Source organism: Balaenoptera ricei, chromosome 11 (genome assembly GCF_028023285.1).
Source record: "Balaenoptera ricei isolate mBalRic1 chromosome 11, mBalRic1.hap2, whole genome shotgun sequence".
In the NCBI taxonomy this organism is placed as follows: Eukaryota; Metazoa; Chordata; class Mammalia; order Artiodactyla; family Balaenopteridae; genus Balaenoptera; species Balaenoptera ricei.
In genome coordinates, this window is record NC_082649.1 from 97,302,254 (window position 1) to 97,326,854 (window position 24,601).

The 24,601-nt window shown below is 38.9% G+C and overlaps 1 protein-coding gene and 1 pseudogene across 6 annotated transcripts in view; one reads left to right on the forward strand and one right to left on the reverse strand.

The window, feature by feature from the left end:
* GRM7 (glutamate metabotropic receptor 7) overlaps positions 1-24,601 on the forward strand; it is a 788,856-nt gene that overhangs the window by 97,774 nt on the left and 666,481 nt on the right. The window lies entirely within an intron of this gene.
* LOC132374244 (translocon-associated protein subunit gamma-like) lies at positions 1,949-4,552 on the reverse strand (annotated as a pseudogene).

A 24,601-nucleotide genomic window follows, 5' to 3' on the forward strand; every position in this document is an offset into this window, starting at 1 on the left:
ACATTCACCAGGAAATGATTACTGTTAGATGAGAGATGGGCCCAGGCTGTCAATTTTCTTTTTTAAGTAAATAAATAAATTTATTTATTTATTATTTTTGGCTGCGTTGGGTCTTCGTTGCTGTGCACAGGCTTCCTCTAGTTGCGGCGAGCAGAGGCTACTGTTTGTTGCGGTGCACGGGCTTCTCATTGTGGGGGCTTCTCGTTGCAAAGCACGGGCTCTAGGTGCACGGGCTTCAGGAGTTGTGGCACGTGGGCTTCGGTAGTGTGGCTCGTGGGCTCTAGAGCGCAGGCTCAGTAGTTGTGGTGTATGAGCTTAGTTGCTCCACAGCATGTGGAATCTTCCCAGACCAGGGCTCGAACCCGTGTCCCCTGCATTGGCAGACGGATTCTTAACCACTGCGCCACCAGGGAAGCCGATCGATTTTCGTGAGTACACCAAAAAATCCAATTTGTATGTGAAAGCTACCAGAAATTAAATATTGGCAACTACTTCCATCTATGCTCAACTCCATTGTCAGTGTTGTCATGTTGGTAGCCTGAAATTGACCGTGGTGGGAGTACTTACACCACTGAAATCAGCAAATACTAAAGACCAGATTTTTTTTGGTTTCGGTTTCTCGTGACCCTATAATTAAAAGTTTAAAGCATATCCCTTTTGTTGTGGTTGTTCTTGTTTTTTTTTAATTTCTGAAACTTATAGTTTTAAAAGTTGGCCTTATCAGGGCAGGGTAGGTAGTATGTCATAACAATGTCATAAGAATTGGATATTCCTGCCTAAATGAAGTAGGTCATTTTATATATAGGTATGGCCCCTTGGCAGTTTGGAGAAATATTTGTACACATAATCTCTTTTCACCTTCAGAATCTCCATGGGAGGTAGTCACCATTATCTCCATTGTATAAATGAAGACAGTAACTGCTTAGAGAGGTTGATTAAACTTCCTGAGGTCACACAGTTAGTGAATTCATGACCATAGACTTGAACCCAAAACTTCTAACTCTACTCACTGTGGCTCATGCCTCATTTAGGGCATTTTAAAGAGCAATGGGGATATCATAGATTGTAAGACCTGTTTTTCTGACCTAGTGCAGTAAGTCATGCATGAATTAATGAATGAGTTGGAGAAAAGCAAATTCATCAGTTCTTGAGAGTTCTATGTAACAACACCATGGTTTCCCCCTGACCATTTCTTTTGTTGGAAAGTTGACAATCCCAACCCATACTGAGCTCTTCAGAGCTAGAAGAGAGTGATAATCGGTTGGGAGCATGGTCGGTCCCCGTCCTCAAATTTTGCACATGGTTTTTTCCTAGAGCACCAGGGAGTTACCAGGAAGAGCAAATACTGGCTGTGACTGGAATTGTCAGCTCTCGTTTTCTCAATGCCACCTTCAGGTGTTGTAAAGCAGAAATGCAGGTATCCCTTCCTAATAAGTGGGAGCACTTTCCTCCTGTATGATGTATGAGGAAGCACAGTGGACACCCCCCAAATTCTTCCCACACTGAGAAGAGAACTAGGCTGTAAGATACTTCTTTTTGTAAAATGACAATTCTAGATATATCCAAAAGAGAAATTTCCTCTCTTCTATCTGGTCCCTAGCCAGCAATGAGCCAGGGCAACTTCCAGCCTCGGAAAGCCCGCCTCCCCCTCTGAAACCAGCTCCAAGACTTTCCCTTCTGATCTACAGGTTGGAACTAATATCTAAATGACTGTGGTATCATTAGGGGCTGTTAATCTGTCAAACGAGAGTTAGCCAGGCCTCCCAGCTAAATCACTGGATTCAAAGTTTTTATTTTGTCTACAACGGTAATTGCTTGAGTTTAAACAAATACACATCAAAAACAACAATAAAACACTTTGTTAATTTGTCCTAATCAATAGGCATATTTTATTTTTTTTCCCTTTCAATTCATTTAATTTCAACAATCTGTCAAAAAAAAAAAAAAAAAGAGCCAATAAACAAATATTGAATTACATTTTGTTGGGTTTTTCAAACCCTCAAACTCCAGACTTATAAAAACAGCTTGTGTGTCTTCCACCCTGACCACCCTGCTACTTTTCCATATACCACAGGCCACCCATAGGCACAAAGCCAGGGCGGTGGGGGGAAGCTGACGTGCTCTACTTGGAGCCAGTAGACAGGAGGGCGATGAGGCCCGAGGAAGCACTTAAGGACAAAATGTAGTTCACTGTGGGGGTTGAAGTTCTTCAGTATAAAGAAGGAAGCAACAGTGACCAAGACCAGAAATAGGGTGTTATTATAGAAGATGGAAAATGTTGTAGCTTCATAATCAGCAGCTTCATTCTTCTTCCACAAGATTCTTTCATCTTTTTCCTTCCGAGACATCTTTCTATTATCAGCTTCAGAAAGTTTTCGAGTCACTTCTTTGGAAACAGCATCCTCCCTCTTCTGTGCTACTTTGTGCTTGAGAACAAATTTCACATTTTTGTATGCAAAGGCTACCAAATAAGTGCTTACTAGGGTCATCACACTATACAGAACAGGAGATTGAATAAGATCCGTATGCTATATTCACCAATATAGCCCAGCAGCCATATATTAGAGAAAGGGTGATTGGAGAAATGCCCTAAGGGCCTCAAGCCTTCCTCATTTCCCTCTGTAAGCCTGAAAGAGACCCCCATCACCTGAGTAATGGGGGTGAGAAAAGCATCTCTGGTTTTTCTTCATAAACCCCTTTCAACCGTCTCTGAGTTTGTGCTAATGAGCTGGCTCTGGGAGAATGGGGCAATAGGCATATTTTTAAAACGTTGGGTTAAAACCATAGGCATCAACAAAAGAAAAGTAAAAATGTGGATATTTTAACTTCTTTGTTATTTTGAAACAATTACAAATTTATAAAAGTTTACAGGAAGAACTTTTCTTATGGAACCATTTGAAAGTGAGTTTGCCTCCTAATGCGCATGAGCCCTGAATATTTTTAGTGTACATCTCACAAGCAGGAACATTTCTCCTACAAAACCTCAGTACAACCATCAAAATTAAGATATTGGCATTTGCTACATTACTACTCTTTAATCCTCAGGCCCGACTGAAGTTTCACTGTTTATTTCAAAGGTGTCTCTTATAGGGGAAAAAAAAAATCTAGTTCAGGATTAAGCATTGCAAAATGTTTAACTTCAGTACACTTTAGACAGATGAATACTGGCTTGCGTATATGTTTGCATTTACGTATATTTAGTTCCATATTCTGCTTTTTTTTTGCTATGTATTCTAATTCTTCCATTCATTCACTTAATGGAGACAGAATGTGAGTTAAGAAACCCCTTAAAGCAATGAAGGTAAAAGTCACATTGAATAAAATAAGAGCAGCAACACCTACATAATTTTCTAAAGAGTTCATCACAGACATTTTACTAATATTGGAAGTAAAACCTAGAAATATGATTTTTGAAGGACAGTTTTTATTGCATTTCTTTAGTGTAAAAATAATAGCAAGTAATGTTTATTGAACATTGTACCAAGCTTTTTACAGTGCATTATCTCATTTAATCCTCACACAACCTAACAAGTAGGTATTATTGTCTCTATTTTATAGTTGAGATATCTGAATATATCTGTCATTATTTCCAGCTAAATTTGTAAAAGATGTTTAGTATCAGCATAAACTTCTGAGAAATATGTGGGTTGTATTAAGTGGTATTTTCTCACCTCATGCATGTCAGCACATGCAGTACCATTCCCTTTTTTTTTTTTTTTTTTTTAAGAAATTCACGTTCTTTTATTTATTTTTTAATTTATTTATGACTGTGTTGAGTCTTCGTTTCTGTGCGAGGGCTTTCTCTAGTTGCGGCAAGTGGGGACCACTCTTCATCGCGGTGCGCGGGCCTCTCACCATCGCGGCCTCTCTTGTTGCGGAGCACAGGCTCCAGACGCGCAGGCTCAGTAATTGTGGCTCACGGGCCCAGTTGCTCCGTGGCATGTGGGATCTTCCCAGACCAGGGCTCGAACCCGTGTCCCCTGCATTGGCAGGCAGATTCTCAACCACTGCGGCACCAGGGAAGCCCTACCATTCCCTTTTGAAGTGTGTTTGGCATCCCAGGGCAGGAAGGCACTCAATTATTAAAATACTCCTGTGACTTCTCTCTGAATTAGATTTTTAATGTGCAGCCTCTTCCTCAAACTTCTGCAGTCCTGGAGTTTTTCACAGTGAGAGAGAGAGTTCTGATTTTCCTTGTCCCTAAGTCTCTGAAAGAAGGCAGATGAAGGTGAGGAAGCAAAAACAATGTCCTTCTTGCAGAGTGGGCCAGAAATGTATGCTAAGCATATCTGCTGAGGTCCTTCACCTGCACATCCAGTGCCGTCCCTAGGGTGCCAAGGGTCTCATCTGTTGGCGTGTGCTGGTTTGGATTTTCAGGAGCTGGATGCTGAGATGAAGATAGTGCAAAAGGTCTGTTATAGAGGAACCTGTGAGAGTAAGAGAGAGGAGGCAGGCATGGGCACGCGGAGCCACTGGACTGCGGCTTAGAGCTGAGAAAGTCTCTGTCAGGCCCGTGAGCAGCCCTGGAACAAAGGCAGTTGTTTAGAAGCATCTTAGGCCCAGCAGAAATGGCTAGGTCCTTGTACCACCCCCTTGTGCAGTCATTGGTGCCCAAAATAGCTTGAACCCAGCTCGAAAGCTGAGGGGGATCCTAATGAAGCCAACAACAAGGCTGTTAGCAAATCGTACTCCTTGCAGTTGGACAGCAAGTCACTTCTTGAGGGGGCATCTCAGTAGCAAGTCTCGGTGTCTGCAGCAGGGCAGTATATTTATGGAGCATTTCAGGGGGAGCTGGAACTGGAAGTAGAGCCAGAGGATGATTTTGCCAGTTATTGGTTTCTGCCAGTTTCCCTGGCACTCGGAGCCTTACTTTCCTCCTCTGTAAAGCGGAGCATAACATACATCAACCATAAAGAGGGGTGGCAAGACAAAAATGAGGTTATGCAGATACTATAGTGATACATACAAATGCTTTGCGTTTTTACTGCGGTGGTTGTATTACTTTTATTATAATTTTTTCAAATAGCACTCATTCAAAAAATGAATAACTCTTAATTGTGCACCTGCTGTGTACCGTGCTCCTTTTTAGCACTGAGATTATAGAAGTGAAATAATCAGGCAAAATCCCTGCTCACAAGGAGCTTGCATGCCAGTGGGAAAAAATAGACAATAAAAAATAATACACACAAAATATATCAGGTGGCGATAAGTGCTTAAAAGCAAATAAAGCAAGATACAGGAGGACGAATGAGGCTTTCATATTACATATGGTGATCAAGACAGATTTCAGTGATCTGATGAAATTTGAGCTAGATAGGAAGAAAGTGAAAGTGAGTCATCAGACTGTTTGGGAAAGGAACTGCTAGGCAGAGAGAATAGCAGGTGCAAGGGCCCTGCAGTGGGAATGTCCCTAGAATGTTCTAGGAATTACAAGGCATCAGATGTGGTTGAAGTGAGTGAGCAAAGGAAGTGTAAAAGGAGGTGAAGTCAAAGAGGTAAATCCTATGGAGATTTAGCAACCATCCTAAAGGCTGGTGTTGATTGACGAGAGGGGAAGCTGTTGTAGGAATTTGATCAGATTTGGGCATGAGCCAATAGGCTGATGTGTTTACAACAAGACTATATGAGGGGGATTGCAGGGAGAGCAGTTACATGACTCCTACAGTAAGATGTTAGATGATAGTCAACTCAGACCAATGCGCAAACTTTAACTTTGAAGTGAAGTGATTGGATTCTTGACATGTGTTTAATATAAAAGTCAACAGAGTTTACTGATGGAGAGGATGTGAACCATGAATGTAAAAGAGGAGCAAGGGTGACTCCATAAAGTTTTAACCGTGAACAACAAGCAAGACAGCCATTTGCAAAGGTAGGAAAATGATATGACTAGCATGTTTGCAGGGTGGGTGGTGGAATTGAAGTTAGCATCTGCAGAAAGATCAGGAGCTCAGTGTGGGACAACATTTCAGATGTTTTATTTTGTAGTCATTCTACTGGAGATGTTGAATAGGCAATTGAGTGAAAGCATTCTGGAGATTAAAAATGAGGATATCAGTTTGTTAGCTGCCAGCCTAAAGATGGCATTTGACGCCTGGAGAATGCATTTGTTGAGATTATCAAGAGGTGAGTGCGGGTTGAAGATAGAAGATGTCCAAGCACTGAGCCCTGGACACCACCTTTTTAACAGTCTGGTCTATTGGATGAGGGGGAACCAGTGAAGGTTACTGAAAAGCATCTTCTGTGAAGCAGGAAGAGAACAAAGAGAAAGCAGTGTCTTGGAAACCAAGTAAAAGAGTTATTTCAAGGATGAGAAAGTGACCAACTATGTTAAGAGCTGTAGCCCCATCAAGTAAGGGGGAGAGGGGCGTCAGATGTATCACAGTGAAGTATTTTGTGACCATGACAAGAGCTTTTTGGAGCAGTGGAAGATAGGAGTGGAAGCCTGATTGAACTGCACTTTTTTAGAAAAGAAGAGACGATAAATTGGGAATTGCATAGAGAAGTTATTCAAGGAGTTTTGCTGGAAAGGGGAGGGGATGATGTCATGGCAGAAGGAGAGGTGGGATAGATTGTGCTTTGGGGACACATTGGGAAATACTAGAGTGTGCTTGTATATTGATGTGTTTGATCCAGGAGAGGCAGGTAATTAGGATGCAGGAGAAAATGGAGACAGTTTTAGTAGAGGAGTTTTGAACAAGCAAGGGGGACAGGATATAACGCACAAAGAGGGGTTGGCATTAGGGGCAAAGACAGTACATCTGCTGAAACACATAGTTTAAGGGTATAAATGCATGTAGGTGAGTAGCTGCAATGGGGTAATGCATGGAGAATCTCTTGATTTCTTCTGTTTCTCAGTAAAAAATTGTGAGCAGAAAATGAAGTGGTAGAAAATGTACTTGTGGTTTGAGAAGAAAAGAGAAATGGTCAAAGTCAGGTCTACCAGAAGATTTCAAATCTTTGTGTGAAAGATCTCAAGGAAACACCTCCGACTGTAGTTCGTTTTTGAAAGAGAAGTCTAGTAAGAGATTTTCAAGAAAACTGTTGTGAATTTCAACTTGATTTCCAATTTTCTCATTTTCTAGCTGTGTAAGATTTGGAAAATCATTTCACCTCTTTAGGCCTCCATTTCCTTGTCGGTTATGTCTAGGAATTAGACAAAATCAGGGCTTTCACATTTCTTTGACCACAGCTCTCCATAGGACATTTTATATCATGACCCACTAAAGACACATGCTGATGTACACATACATGTACTTGCAAAACCAAAGTTTAAAAAGCAGTGTTTATCCTTCCTATAAGGGATGTTGTCTCATATTTTCTATTCTACATTAATATATTTGTTTTAAAGTATCTTAGCTTAGTTTTTGGATTACTTGTTTGTTTTTAAGGCTGGATAATCTGGCTATAAAATAGGTTTCACAGTCCACTAATGAGCCATGATCCACAGTTTTGTTTTGTTTTGTTTTGTTTATTTTTGCCTGTGTTGGGTCTTCCTTGCTGTGTGCAGGCTTTCTCTAGTTGTGGAGAGAGGGGGCTACTCTTCGTTGCGATGCGTGGGCTTATTGTCATGGCTTCTCTTGCTGAGGAGCATGGGCTCTAGGTGCGTGGGCTTCAGTAGTTGTGGCACACGGGCTTACTTGCTCCGTGACATGTGGGATCTTCCTGGGCCAGAGCTTGAACCCATGTCCCCTGCATTGACAGGCGGATTCTTAACCACTGCGCTACCAGGGAAGCTCATGATCTACAGTTTTAAAAGACATTCCCTTATGTGTATCCCCATCTCTACTTATGAGTTTTTATGAACTTTTAGAGAGAACATCAGGGATAAAGTGATCTTGACCACAGCAAGCATATTAAGCATGTGGTTCTGTGAGAGATTACATATTCCACTTTATAAAGACACAGGAATGAGACATAATTACTAAATCTGGTTGAAACAGTCTCAGGTCTCAACAAGGCTTCTTTTGTTTACCATCCAGCTTCTAGGATTTCAGAATTAATGCTCTGTAGGGCCACATGTTTAAATGAAGTATATTTTGCTATCCTCAACGTCAAACGTGTCATTTATTTGTTTGTTTGAGTTGTAATGAACAAGAAGCTTTGGGAAGGAAAAGCAAATAAAATTCTTACCTGAGTAATCAGTATTAATGGTTAATTCAATTATACTAAATACTGTTGGAGGTTACAAACCCTTAGAGAATATGATGAAAACTATCTTCTTTCCAGAGAAACACACATGCACAAAATGTTGTATACAATTTCGGGAGAAAGGTAGTATTTATGTAGTTTTTGAAGCTCATCACAAATCAGTTTTCTGAGTTCAGGTTAGGAACTCATGGTTAAATAATCTTTATGATCCTTTCTGGTTGTGTTCTCCTAAGATAAGACAAATGTCACTCTTGTATCCCTACCAGTATATGGCACCAATCACTTCTTTGTCTTCCCAACAAATCCTTATACTGAAAGAAAAAATTGAGTGGCAAGTCTTCTTGTCTGTTTCACACTTGGGAACCTTGGATCTGCAGCTCTCCCTTGGTGAGGTCCAAATATTTGGGCCAACTTGTGATTTTAAAAGAGAGCAATTCTCCTTATGTAAGGACTACTATTGTTTAACTATAAGGATAATAAGTGATATACATCTCGCATGTGTATGTGACTAAATGATTTAAATACCGTGTGGTAAGCAAGCACTCGCCCCAGTATAGGTGTAATGGTGTGTTCAATATTCTCTTAGCCACTTGTTCACAAATTCCTATTAGAGAGACAGGTTAGGAAAACTTACTAGGTTCTGAGTGAGTTTCCCTCCTGGAAAAAGAAAAAAGAAATTGCTTATTACCCCAGAAAAGAAACGAGAGAACATGTAGAGAAAAAATTTGAAGCTGAAGAGGTAGAAAAAGGCTATAGATCGGAGGAGATGACCCCTCTTCATGACACATCCAATGTAAGCTGGTGAAATTATTGAAGTTACAAAACGCTATCTTAGGAAGGGATTTTTCCCTGATGCAAAGTCGTGAATGAGCTAAACTTTAGCTTGCCTTGGGGCAGAACTAAGTTAGAGGGAATGGATACAGAGGTGAAAACAGGAGTCTTGGCAAGAATTTGTGGAGGTCATGGAATGGAATTCAGCTAAAGTTTCACCAAAACTCTGAAGGATGTTAGGACCCAACTGACTTCTGGATTCCATATTTTTGATATTTAAATTATAAATGTGTGATTCATTTATAATTCAGATGTGTTCTTTTAAGGGAAAATATTTTGGCTTTAAGACTCTAATGTAGGTATATGCACAGTCTAAATTTAGGCATATTATGTAATTCACCGCAATTTTTGGGCTTTTTTTCTGCTGTGGGTGTTTTTCTCCAGCACCTTCTCTGTTGAAGGTGAACAAGGGCCTTAGAAGAAGACAATGGAATCTCCCCATCCCTGCCCAGAATTATTTAAATGAGGCTCCAGAAGTCCTTGGTTCTTTTTATAAATAACTGTCTATTTCTAGAGGCTGGTGTTGGTCCATCTTGGGTGTAAAAATTGCACTGCAGGGTAATTACTCAGTGCACTATCGTTCTCCTTAATGGAGGGAAGTCGTCTCCCTCACACATGATTCTCTGGTCACTTGATCACCCTCAAATTGATAGCTTCTGATTCTGGATTTTCTAGCCTGCAGGAGAGGACTGTGTGTTTTATATTGAAATTATATTTTGATCTGTCAGGATACATGGTACAAGGAAGTCAGTGGGGAGAATATAGAACGTAGCATGTAAAAACCAATTATAAGACACAATTTTGTCTATAATTTCACTTTTTTTTCTTTCACCACTACAAAGGAAATCTATTCATTTATTTTTTAAGCAGCTTTATTGAAGTATAATTGGCATACAGTAAACTACACAGATTTAAACTGAAAGTTTTGATAATGTTGACATACATATACACCTGTAAAAACATCACAACAACGAAGATAATGAACATATCTATCACCTACCCCCCCCCAATTTCCTCATGCTCCTTTATAATCCCACCTTCTGCCCCTTTCTCCTCCCACCCCAGGAAACCATTGATCTCCCTTCTGCCATTTCACATTAGTTTGCAATTCCTAGAAATTTATATAAATGAAGCATACAGTACATACCCCTTTTTCTGGCTCCTTTTACTCAACAAAATTAAAAGTGTTTGTGTGGACATGTGTTTTCTTTCAGTTAAATACATACCTAGGAATGAATGAATAGGTCACATGGTAGGTCTATGCCTAACTTTCTAAGAAACTGACAAACTGGGTTCCAAAGTGGTTGTACCATCTTGCCCAGACTTGGTATGGTCATAGTTTTCTTTTAATTTTACCTTTTAAGTTATGGTACCATGTAACTGACTTTGGTGTATAGTTCTTTGAATTTAACACATGTATAGATCCGTGGAAACAGCACCACAGTCAGGATACAAAACAGCTACATTACCCTCCAGAAAAACCCTCCCTCATGCCATCCCTTTATAGTCAGATTCTCCTCCAACTGCTCACCTCCAGCAACCACTGATCTGTCTGCATCACTATAAAAAATTTTGTCCTTTTGAGAATGTCATATCAGTGGAAGCATACAGTATGAAACTGGCATTTTTCACTCAGCATAATGCCTTTGAGATTAATCCAAGTTGTTGTGTGCATTTCTAGCTTACTCTTTTATTGCTGAGTAGTATTCCATTTAAGGATATAACAGTTTGTTTATTCGTTCACCCGTAAAGAGCATTTGGGTTGTTTCCAGTTTGGGGATGTTACACATAAAGCTATTAGGAACATTCATATACAGGATTTTGTATGAATATGCTTTTTCATTTTCCTAGTGTAAATACTTAAATGGAATTGTTTACTTTGGCTTTTGAAAAAAAATTGGTGGGCAGAGTTATTCTTTAATTACTTGTAATCATCAAATCCTCTCTACTTTTCCTTTAGAAATTCTTTTATTGATTCTTATCTTTGCACTCAATATGCAAAACTGAAGAGTTGCAAAGGCAATAGGCTAGAAAATGTAGGCACAAACTCAAACCACTAAAAAGTGACACATGTCTCTGACTATCCAAGAATATTCGGGAAGAAAACTTGCCAAGTTAATTAATAAATAAAAATGGAAAAATGATAAACTGTGAGTAGTTCATTTTCAGGATAATACTTTCAGAAAAATTAGATCTGGCATTTCTATGCTGGGGGTAGAGCAGGAACTGACATAAACCCACTTAGGAAAACTTCTAGGGTTTCTGTGGTTAGGAATCTTTATGGATTGTGTAGAAAGAAGGGTTTACTCTCCTTAATGGTTTCAGAAAGTTGATTGGCCAAGAGTAATAAAGGGACACATCAATGACCCTGTGTGAATTAGGTGTTTACTGAGGGCCTCATTGTTTAGTGTAATTCTCGTACATAAAATGAGCTCAAGGTTTATTCCAAAAAACAAAGTTTCATGTTTTGACAGAGCATTACAAACCAGTAAATTATTGTGGAATATTTCTGTTTTCTGGTTTGACATTGAAAAATGCACTTCATCTACAAGTTAAGCATCGTGGAAGAAGCCACTTTTACAGAATTCTTGTTTGTAGATTTAAATGTGTTAAACTTTTTCTACAATTCTACTCTCAAAGGACTTTTTTTTTTAGTTTCCAGTTTTCTGAGTGCCAAAAAAGGATAGATTTTACTAAAAAGACTATCTCATTTAATCCATAAAACTACCAAAATAATCCTTGCATGGTTTGTTTTCCTCTCTTATCGTAGAACAAAGAGCTTCTACCAAGCATAAGACAGTGACAGGTGGACACTTCCATGGAATAACCTGAGGACAAATCAAAGCTCACCTGCTCAGAAATATTTCTCTTGTTTCTCTGCCACATTTGGTATTTGAGGAGTTTTAGACATTCTTTAAGACATTATCTCTAGTTAGTCCTGCTAAAATAGACATCAGTGCATTAGCACCTTGTCTTGGGGACAGTACAGCCTTGTGATTAAGAAGGTGACTTATAAGTCCAAGAGCTCAATGAATGTAACTATATTATCATTATTATTATTAATTTCATCAGTTAGACCTGTGTCTTGACAAAAAGCAGACTGCACAAGAGTTGGGGAGAAGGAATAGTATTTCATCAGTGCAATTAAAGTCTCTTTCATTAAAAATCCTGCTGTCTCGTATGTATCTTAACTCTTCTAAAAGCCGATGTGTTACAATGACAGTCCTTATTGAGGAGTAGATAGACTTCATTCTATGAGCATTTACTGAATTCTTCAGTAACCTATTTTCATTAATGATTAATTGCCAGGTATTTTATAGTAATCATAGCAGAAGTTGCCATATCTCTGCTACAGAAATCAATTTTTTCCTTCATGAATCTCCTTTCATTCCCCCACATCCATTGCACACCCACTGTGAACACGTCTACATCCATTTTTTGCTGATACAAGTGTTCTTCTGGATAAGGCAGTCACCCTGAATGGTTTTTTTTAGCCATTATGGAGGGAAATTGTCAAACAACCCTTCTGGTACACTGTCACATCCTGATGACGTTTATGAGGTCAGAGTTTGGCAGAAAATAAAGTGCAAGAAAAGTAAGGTCATAGACTGTTGAGAAGCTGTTTCTGGAGTAGAATTAAGCCTTTTCCCATTGGGACCTAGAAAGTAGGCTGCTGACTTCATATATTGTATCATGATGCGTCTGCATGTGCCAAACAGTCTGTGTGTCTGTTTAGAGAAGAAAAGCAGCCCATTTCAATTCCTCACCTTTTTCTTCAGCTTCAGACAGATCACAGAGGCTGGGACCACAGCTGGAGGCAAGGCTCACACCTCCCTGTGTTTCTATCATTCATCACATTTTCAGCATATGTTTCCAAACCACTTCAGAAGCGTCACGTTGTTTAATCCCTACAACGTGTCTGTAGGTAAGCCCTATGGGTCCTGTCTTATAGATGAAGAAACTGAGGGGTTACATGACTTGCCCTGTGTCACATGGCTCCCAGAAGGTAGACTGTGGATGTGGATCCCTACTTGCCCAATGAGTTTCATTTCTCTTTCCACTATTCCACAGCTGTTGGTGCTGAAGTGGAAAGAAAGGGATGTAGGTACTGGCAGAAGCACTTCTGTCTGTGTGCAGCAAGGGCATGTGTCAACTCTGGGAATGGGCTTGACTCCAAAGGGGTAAATTATAAAGATATATATGGTACCTTAATATATTTCTAAAATGTGTGAGAAGACCCTCCCCAGAGATGTTATCAAGACTCAAATTCACCTAGTTAAGGGCTTTCAAGACTCCAGTAATTCCACCATAAGCAATAATTTAGTTCCCAAAACTGACTCCTTGTTTTCCTAGCTTTTTATGGTCACCCTCTTGAGGTTCATACCTGGCCTCTGCCTCACACCTGACTAGTCATTTCATGGTCATGGAATTAACCATGATGATTTTCTAAGCTGTCTTTGCTTCTTCTCCTCTGAGCCCTCTGTCTGGAATAGACTCTTGCCGTTCTTTACATGACCAATGTCTGCTTGTTCATTAGAATGCCATTTTTCCAGGAAACCTGCCCTGGCTTCACCTGTGTGTGAGGCTAAGAGATCCTCTTTCAAGTTTCATGGCTATTCTTTTCATATTTCCATCTTAGCACTCATCAGCCCTCTGTCATTCACTTTTTTTTTTCTCTCCCATGAGTGAGTGAGTGAGCTTCTGGACCAGAAGTATTATGCTTTTCATCTCCATACCTTCAATTCTTAGCATAGTTCCTGTTACTTAGTAAGCACTTAATAAATGCTAAATGAATTAATAAATGAATAAATGATGTCTTTTTCCAAAATTTGATCCTGACCTCTGTTACTCAGTTAATTCTTCACCTACTGAGATACAGTTTTGTGTCCTACCTTCCCTCTTAAACCTTGTTTTTTTCTAGTTTGTTTTCCCTCTGTCCTTTCCTTCCCTTTCCATTCCATTCCCTTTTCTTTTACCTCCCTCGCTATTTGCCTTTCCCCCTCCTCCCTTCTAGCCTTCCTTCCTGCCTTATGGATAAGTGCCTCCTGGGTGCTCATTATGTGATAGGAAGAGATATGAGTTCCAGGTGAAAAATGCAGACGATTTCCCTGCATTTAGAGCACTAACATTCTAGTGGTAGTGGAGACTGACAACAAACAAATAGTAAAAAGAAAATAGTTTTAGAACTTGTCATTGCTACAAAGAAATTCCAATTTGATAAATTTATGAAAAGTAGCTGACACTACATTAAACAAGGTGGGCAGGGAAGACTTCCCTGAGAACCAACCAGTTGAGCTGAAACTTGAGTGAGCTTCAGGTGTTCAAGGAGCAGAGAGGAGAGGAGTGGAAGTACATCGAGGTAAAGTTTGAGAGCCAGTCCAGGCTAGATCTTGCTAGTTAGTTGTAACCACTATTTCCTAAGTTCAATGGGAGGCCGGTAGAGAGATGTTGACGGGGAAGTGGCATGATCAGATTACCATATTTAAAATATGACATTGGCTGCTATATGAAGAGTGGAGTATTAGGGCCCAATACAGGAAGATTTCTGGAAGCAGAGAGCCTGGAAGGTGGCTATGGACATGGTGCAGGGAAAACCTGACAGTGGTCTGGGCCAGTTGGTAATGATGAAGGTGGAGATCATCTCTTTGGTACTCTTGCTCCCTTTCAGAAGAGCAGTGTATCCTTAAAGGCCCGTAGAGTTAGAGTTCTTCCCTGCATGAATTGGCCCTGAGAATAAGTCTGGCCCTTAGGGGAGCTGCAGTAATTCCAGCTCTCGTAGGTCAACATGGACCACTCTTTCAGGAATTAACAGCTGGACCTACGGGGTGGCCATCAGGAGTTCCAGCAGGCACCAGATGGACCCAGTGTTCTCCAAGAATTCTGTTCAATCACTGAGTGTATTATCTTTCTTAAAGCACTATGTTTATTTTCCTACTGACTGAGTCTTCTAATGACGGGTCTTAATGTTATCCTTGTAATTATTAACTCTGAAAGCTTAAAGAATCAGCACTTCTCAGCTCTAGCTCAGGTATACAGTGTAAAATATACCTACTGTATTTTCTTTTTTTTTCCATACTACAACTTTATAATGTTCTATATCATTTTTTCCCATTTCGCATAACCGTGCTAGAGACTGAGGTCTTAAAATTTTCATTTGCAAATCTTCCAAACAGCACATTCTCCTACTGTGCCAGATTTTCCATTTGGACTCTAAGTTCAAATTAGTTATATTTTCTATCTTTTGAATTGCAAATTATCATGGAATTTGGCAATGTCTTCACCCCACACACACCAAAGGTAGGATTATTGTTAGGCCATGTAAATAAATGTTCCTAAGGCAATGTTTCCCAAAAACTCAAGTTGATCCTTGAGATATTAATAGATGTTATTGCCAAATAAAGCTCTTGATTTCCTATCATTTTAAAAAAAATTTATTTTATATCGGAGTATATTTTACAATGTTGTGTTAGTTTCAGTTGCACAGAAAAATGATTCAGTTATACATACAGATATATCTTTTCTTTTTCTGATTCTTTTCGCATATAGCTTATTTCAGAATATTAGAGTTCCCTGTACTATACAGTAGGCCCTTATATCGATTATCTGTTTTATATATAGCAGTGTCTATATGTTAATCCCAACCTCCTAATTTATCCCTCCTACCCACTTTTCTCTTTTGATAACCATTGCCAATTATTAGAGAAGTGCAAGTCAAAACCACAATGAGGTATCGCCTCACATCGGTCAGAATGGCCATCTTCAAAAAGTCTACAAACAATAAATGTTAGAGAGGGTGTGGAGAAAAGGCAACCCTCCTACACTGTTGGTGGGAATGGAAATTGGAGCAGCCACTATGGAGAATAGTATGGAGATTCGTTAAAAAATAAAAATAGAGCTACCATATGATCCAGCAATCCCAGTCCTGGGCGTATATCTGGAGAATTCTTATCATTTCTTTAATGGTAGTTTAACCAAAATCCACTTTCTTTAGGAAGGGGTTTCTTAAATCCTTCAGAATGCAGATATACTCTGAAGCTCTCTAAGTGGGCGTGGGGTGGGGTAGAATGTACCACATTTCTCAAAGTAAATTCACAAGATAACCCTTTTACACAAAGCTTTTAGAAGTAACAGTCAGTGGAATACACATTTGGAAATACCATTTGAAGGTATTTATATGTTCCAAAAGCAGTTTGGAAGCTTATTCTTTGGTCCAAAAGAAATAATATACTTTTATCATTTCATGCACTTCATATACTTTACCGCATTGGCTCATGCTTTTAACAGTACTTAGAGCAACATAGAATAGTAAGTCCACAACATATGGAATTTTTTTTTTTTTTCTATTTTATTTATGGCTGTGTTGGGTCTTCGTTTCTGTGCGAGGGCTTTCTCTAGTTGCAGCAAGCGGGGGCCACTCTTCATCGCGGTGCGCGGGCCTCTCACTGTCGCGGCCTCTCTTGTTGCGGAGCACAGGCTCCAGGCTCAGTAATTGTGGCTCACGGGCTTAGTTGCTCCGCGGCATGTAGGATCTTCCCAGACCAGGGCTCGAACCCGTGTCCCCTGCATTGGCAGGCAGATTCTCAACCACTGCGCCACCAGGGAAGCCCTGGAATTTTTAAAAGGCTACTGTACTTGCAGAGAAAACTCAGAGCCGTTAAGGTGAGGTGAATTGCCTGTGGTGACATAGCTGGTTAGGGGAAGGACCCAGTATTTTATTCCTTATTCTGTAGTTTTAACTGCTGTGTTCTTGGCTACCATAAATGAGTGGAAAACCTATGCTTATCTCAGACTTCCTTCCTTCTGTCAGCACCTCTCTTCCTTTTTCCAAATTCTTATTCTGGATCATACAACTGCTAACAACCATGATGACAAATATATAAGATATCTAAAACAAAGTATTGTAAGGGGAATTGACCAAACCTAAGAAACCAGGAGCGAATGTGGATAAGGAAAAGCTCCATACTTTGTGTTCAAAGAGTTGCTAGCTCATATGACTTGAGGAGTGTCATTGGTTAGAAGGACGCCGGGGTCTTAATTGATCGTTCACTCAGTATGAATCATCAGTGTAACAGAGCTGCGAGAAGAGCTAATGTTATCTTGGAATTCATGACCAGAAATATAGTTTCCAGAATAAAAGAGGAAGACTCATAAGTGCTAATGAGTCTTCTCCTGGAACACTGACGAAACATTCAGAAATGTGAATAGCAGTTGCTTCCATTTATCTTCAGAGATTCTCATCCCTAAGTTGCTCTTTTTCTGTGACGTCCAAGAGCACACGATGCCAGCTGACTCTTCATTTCCTCTCTGATTACCTATATTCCTTCGTTCCTAAAAGGCTGTGTCTAACAGAACTGTTAATCGTTCATGCTAGCAGGGGGCATCCCTTGGACTTCTTGGTAGCTAGATACAGGCAGCCCTTCCCAACTTCCCCTTTTATCTTGAATTCCTTGAAAACTGAAGGCAGGTGGTGGGATTCGGGATTTGATAGTTATTTTGCCAAAATCTCTGAATGATGCTGGTTCTCTAGCCGTATGTTTTAGTCCATTGCTTCCTTGATATTTAAAAGTTTCATGAGAAGAAAATAAAAAAATCAAAGCAAGCAAGCAAACAAATCTAATGGCACAGTTTCATGGACTCTTTCAGGGGGATTCAAAAATGGGCACCATTTTATCTTTTAAGGTTTATTATTTCTTGAATGGGAGATTGTAATTAAGAATTATCTAGAAAAAAGAAGAAACTTTTTTTTTGCTCATTTTTCTTCCAAACAGCAGGCATCCAAGACATTTAAAAGTTACTACTATTATCCCTGTTTTAGAGTTACTAGTGTGGAACATAGACACGTTAATAAATATTTTGTTTCCTTAACTTTGCCATTTAAGGGGAAACTGAAAGAGGGTTCAGAGAGATGGAAACAGGAAAGTGGAGAGGAGGTACTGTTGCCAAACAAAGGCAGAAGTGGAAAGACAGAAGTAGTGGGAGATTAGGGGCATAGCTACAAATTGAGATGCATGATAGTTTTGAAAATGGGCATTTGTTAAAAAAAAAAAAAAAAAGGTCTTAATATTCCTTCCCTGCCTTGTCTATTATGCGGTGTGTTCTTTTACATAATTTACTACAATTCAGTAAACTCAATTAAACAAGTATTTACTGAGTCTCCATACATGCCAGATAGTCCATTGATTATTTGGAGTCTGCAAAGATAAATATTTAACCTGAAACCACCTACAGTCAAATGGAAGAGATGCTTCACATATACAAATAACTGAAATGCAATGCAGAACTGGCCAGAGGTCACCAAAGCAGGAAGAAATTGCCTTTGGGGGCTCATAAGTGGGTTATGTCAGTGCTTCATATCAGTAAGGCTGCCAACAGGGAACAGAATCCAATTCAGATAATTCAAAAAACTGTAATGAAGGAACTATTTTTAGTGGTCTGGATAGGTTCAACGGAACTAACAAGGGATGTTGAAGGTGCAGAAGTAGCAATCACGGGAAGCTATCAGCCCTAAAGGGGCCAGGCGAGGAAACAGTGTTCTGAAGCCAGGTAAGGGGTGGAGGCACGGAGGAGACCTCCTCCACAGGAGCTGGAGTCATCAAGAAAAGCAGCCACTGCCAGAGAACATGGCCTCAAACAAGGAAGAGAGTCAGGAAGAAATACCTCCAACTCTCTCTCGTCCCAGAGAGTTGCTGTTCCACCCCATTGGCCAAAGGCAGCTCAAACTCAGCCGATGTGGGAGGCTGGGTAATGCAGTCAATGAGGTCAGCCTCCTGGAACACAGATCAGAACAGGGAAAGATAGAAGAGAGATCTAAGGATGAGGAAGCAGACAGAGACCCTTGCTGGGGTATCAAAAAGGAGCAAGTCACATAATGATACAAGCCTTGGAGCTTAACGACCTGGTTAATATCAGGGGAGGGCATTCCCAGGGGTGTGAACAGATTGAGAAGAGGCAAGGAAGTATAAAATCAGAGACATTAATAAAGATTGGTCACTTTATGGCTAATATATGTCCTAAAATATATAGCATGTGTCAGGTCAGTGGTCTTGAAAGGAGATGGAGGGAAGCCTTAGATGCCTAGCTGGATGGTTTGTACTGTGGTTGGTAGTCAAATGGTTTTGACCTAAAAAGAGTAGCATGTTGGAACAAGTAATCTAGTGTCACAAAGGACAGCTTGGTGGTGTAGACACTGTATGTGGAGACACCAGGCAGGAGCGTATTGTAGTGTTCAAGGTTAGCAATTATGTTGGTCTGAAAAAGATGTTGGCAGTGGGGACAAAACAGGAAATTATGGTTCATGAGCTGACAGGGTTTAGTGATGGATTAGATAGAGAAGGAGATGTAGGAATAAAGGCTTTGAAGCTGGTGATCTGTTATACCCTGACACAAGGAAGGAAGTCAGCAAGGAGGAGGATTGAGGGAGGAAGCAATGAATTCATTTCCTGTTACTTGCTGGGAGGTGATAATTTGGAAATGGATTTAGGCTTGAAGTTGTAGATTTGAGAGTCAATTGCATAGAGATGGTAGCTGCCGAAGAATGACTAGGTAGTCAAGAATACAAAATAACATTATTAGTGGAAATTTGGTGAGTGACATCTTAGTAAATGTGATTATGTAAAAATAGTTTAATACAATAGGTAGAAAGAATTATTTTGAGGTAGAAGAAGAAAGGGGGAAAATACTGGGCCATTGGAGTCCATGAAAAGAGGCATTTTCAAGGTAAAATATTTCTGAGTAATATTTTATTTTCTCTGACAGGGAAAAGACTGTTGGGCTGGGTAGTTATGTAAATTACTCTTCCAGAGACCTTGATGGTCAAGGAGCAGCATGAACGGAGACCAAATGCAGGGATGTGACAGGGGAGTAATGTGGTTTTGTTTTTCTGGTAAAGGAGACATGAGCATGTTTGCAGGGATAGAGGAAGCAATTTTCTTATTCTCATGTTTTCTGCCTGTTTTTGTGTAAATGAAACAGTGTCATCCTAAATAAAATTTGTTAACAATATACTAAGAGTCCACAGGATGGAGACACTACTTCCTTAAATTGACCCAATGAGTAATTAAATTGCCATAATATCCCAGTACTTGAAACAAAAAGCTAAAGTTCTTTCTTTTTCTGTTGAAAATCGTAAAGGAAACTTTTTAAAGGACACTAGTATGACATTTATCCCGGACATACAATTTTTTTCTTTAGAACATCACAGTTTTTTTTAAAGACAACTTACTTCTTGCTGAGTATGATTTTTATTTTTGTGGACCTTGGCCAGTGATAGTAACATAAAATATCTTTTTAAATATCATAGCCCCTGATCATATGGTAGATGTTTAAAAAATACCTTATAGTATTTTTCTGAGGTCTTTTATAGTGAAATTTTGTGTCTGGATGGCTGAGTTTTGTATTTATTTGTTTAGAAGGAGATTTTCTTTAAGGATGTACAGTTCCTATTTCTGGTTCTCCCCACCCAGAGCACTCAGGTTATAGTTCCCACCATCTTGACCTCAGTCAGCGTCACATGACTTGCTTTGGCTAATGAAAAGTAAGTAAAAGAGATGCATTTAAGAGTTGGTGTACACTTTCCCATGCTCTCTTCCCCTTTGGTTAATCCGTGTTGGCGTCATAAAAAGATAGAGATTCTCTCATCCTGGAATCCTCATTGAGCATAGTTTCTGTCAATCTATGTTCTTCATGAAACATAGTGATAAAAAAAAAACAAACAAACTTTGTTGCTGTGAGCAGAGGTCACCAAACTTTCCCTGAAGAAGACAGGATAGTAAATAGTTTTGACTTGGTGGGTCATACAGCCTCTGCCACAACTATGCAACTCTGCCACTGTAGTACAAAAGCAGTCATGGGCAATAAGAAGAAAAAGATGAGCATGGCTCTGTTTCAATAAAACTTTATTTATCGAAGCAGGCAGCAGCCAGATCCAGCCTGCAGGGCATATTTTAATAATACGTACTTTAAGCCATGAGTTACTGAGTTTGTTATAGCAGCATGACCTAGTCTATACTGTCTGATACATACCAGAGGAATGTTGAGGTCTGAAGAGATAGAGTGGCAATTTGTGTTTCTCTATTAGAATATTTGTTAAAAAGGGATCACGTAAAATTGATTTTGCTTCAGATCTTTACTTAATCTGACTGAGTCATATCAGGAATCAAAGAAATAGGGAAATAAAAATTGCATAGAACAGTTTTTAAAATAAAATGGTGCAGACATTTAGAAATTTTCATCAAAATAAAACACATAGAAGAGTACACCAAAACAAAGTCACTTTGAGAGGCTACAGTGAAGGCCAGAGAATAGCGCCTAGGGAACATATTATGTCTAACCAAGGGTCCATGGGAAGAGATTTCCTCACTTCTTCCATATCATTTAAACCCTAATACAAATGAAATTTGAGTTCAAATGATAATTTTTCAGGTCTAGAAAGAGCCAAAAATAGGCTTCCGGGACACTAGTAACTTTCTACTTCTCAAGTTCACTGCCAGTCGTATAGTTGTGGTCTCTTTGTAAAAATGCATCTAGCTGCCTATTTGCAACGTATGTCCTTTTCTGCACATATGTTATACTTCAATAAAAATTTTTAAATGAATTATTTAATGAACTAAAGTGAGGGAAATCATTTCTGAAATATTACATAATAAATGCACAATCTGGTTTTAAGAGTGATTCGTAAAGCATGACTGTTACGTCAGTAAACTTCAGCTTTCTCTAAACCAGTCAGTGGCTCTCTGGGCAATGTTACATTTGTGAATTGGCTCCTAAACTCCCTTATTTTCTAAAAAAGTGCTTCTCTTGGTCAACCTCACAACTATTGGATATCTCTTTGGTGAGAAAAATGCACCAAATTTTCTCCTTCCATTAATAGAGTCATCTCAGCCAAATTTGTTACATTCCCCACATTTTCTGTCACGAAGGCAAAGGGTATCTTCCTTCCCTTCAGGCTTTATGTCTTACCTCCTGTCTCTCATTTATGTGGCTGATTTCCTGCTTCATGCAAACAGAAGTCTGAGCCAAGGATTCCTTATGGGAGCTGAGAGGTTCTTATTCACCAGAATCAAAATCCATGGCAAACTGACCCAGGGAAGAGGTACGCACAGGTTGGAAGGAAAATTGTCCACTTGATTCCCTGGCCTATAAACAGTCTAAAGCCACATGAAATGGATTCAGAATAAAAAAATATACATATACCTTCAACAGAGTAAGAAGTTGTGATTAAAAAACAAAAACATATGTCAGTAATTTTAGAATCCTGTTTTTAATTATTATTTTTTCTCATTGTAAGAGTAAAAATTTTAATATGTGCATAGTTAATTCATTATTCCATAGCTGTTTTATTCTCTCTCTCTTTTTTATTTAACCTATTTTATTAGCCGTATTGGACAATTAATATTTTCTTGGTCTGGTGCCATGAATGAGGTTGCTTTTCTACAGGGATAATTTATTTTATCTCCTTTTAATAGAAACTTGGTATCTTAGTATCTTAATAGCTTAAGTGAATATGATTATGTTATTTGAAAAAAAGTATGTATTAATTTCGTTTTCAAATTAAACTTCAGAACATAATATGCACTTTCAATAATAAACTGCATTGATTTCATTATGCACTATATGAACATAGTAGAGTGGCTTACATAATATTTTTCAAGATCTCTCTTACGTTAAAGTTTTTCATAACAATTTTTCATCAACATGAATATAGCTACAAAAATAATGATATGGGGTTTGACATTTTACAAAGCACATTTCAAAGTTCCTAAGTATAATAGGAAAAGGATGAGCTAGAAGTAGAATTCATTAGAACTGCGTTTAATTTCCATCTCTACCACTAGTTTGTGCTGTGGTTTGGAGCAACTTAGTTTCTCTGAACCTCAGTTTCCTTATACGTATAACAAATACACATTCCTACCCCACATAGTATTGTCTGAAATAAATGGGATAGTTTGTTCTTGCATTCAGTACATGGTCCTGTCTCTTGTCCTTCAAAGATATTATCTCCTTTAAGTTGCGCAATAGTCCTATTGGAAGATGATTATTGCAGTCAACTGCTGTAATGAACAGTCCTCAGATCTTGGTGGCTTACAATCACAAGCGTATTGTAAATAGGCCAGCAGCTGTAGACTGACGTATTTCCACATCTCTCTTTTTTGGGGGACTCAGGCTTACGTAGTGGCCACTATTTGGCATGGCAATTTTCATGGAGTGGGAAAAGCAGGGGACAAAGCCAAACTTTTGCTTGAACATGGTCTATGACACCTCTGCTCACATTTCATTGGCCAGAGCAGGTCACATGATGGAGCCTAACAGGCAGGGATGTGTACACTGACTACGGGGGTCCTTCAAGGCATATGTCAATGGGGAAGAAAAAGAGAACCAACAATGGGAAATAATGTAATATTCCCCATTATATTACCAGTTATGCAATGCTCAGTGCAGTAATGGCCTTTTTCGGAAAGTTCTAATCAAGTGATGGTGGTAACGGATACCCTAGCCTTCAACATAACTCAAAATGAAGTTAAAAAAAATAATAATACACATAAAAAAACTATTGGAGATTTTGTAGTCACGCAAATCTTTATAAAAGCTATATGTGTGTACCTGTGAATATGGTGTAATTTGAGGGAGGGACATACATGTTAATTTTATCTATGTGTAATTTATAGATGAGCTAGTTAATTATGAATTTATTTATAGATCTTTTAAGACCAAATGAAAAAACATATCTATTTGTAAACCAGCAAATAGGCTCTTCCCATATATGAAGAACAGCTTGTTTCAGAGTTTAAAATATAATAAGACTAACTTTTAAATTGAACTGAAAAAAGTATAAGTTGCAGCTAAATTGAGTACTAGAATGGTTTCACTTTTGAGACCTGAATTAAGGGCTTTGTAATTAACTTATTTTTGAACAAGTTGTGCTCAATGTAAGTTTCGTTTATTAATTTGTCTTTGGACCAGCCCTTTGAATGAAAAACATAATTATTTTAAAAGTTCAGTTTTCACTTTTATAGCCCTGCCTCCAACTTTTCTCTGCAATAAACATGAATTGTACCCCACTTGCGGGTCAAAGTCCCATCGGCATGTGGACTCGCATTGCACAGAATCGCACTGCAGCGTGCGCTTCGTCCTCCACACCAGTAGCTTATTTGAGATACTTAATTCATTTTAATCTTACGTGTTTTTGATTAATGTTGGAAATAATCTTAAGTTACAGCCTCAATGTTCCTTTTTAATGAATGGGAAACATTCCAGACAATTTGAGAGACTCCCTTACATACCTATTGTTTTAGTTTAAAAAAAAAAATTAGAAGTATGAAAAGACAAATAATTTGACTGGACCATTGAATCATTAAGAATTCCGAAGAAAGGCTAATACCTTGTGGATTAGAAGCACAGGCCCTGAATCAGACATACCTGCCTCATTTCTAACCTCACTCCACAACTTTCCAGGTTCGTGTTTGGGAAAGTTTGCATAGTCTTTATTAGACTCAGTTTCGCCATCTGAAAAATAGAATAATGATAGGTTTGCTCTGATAATTAAATTAGAACTAATGTGCCTAGTAGATAATGTTAATCATTAAATCATAGCTTTTATATTATCTACCATTTAACAGATTGTATG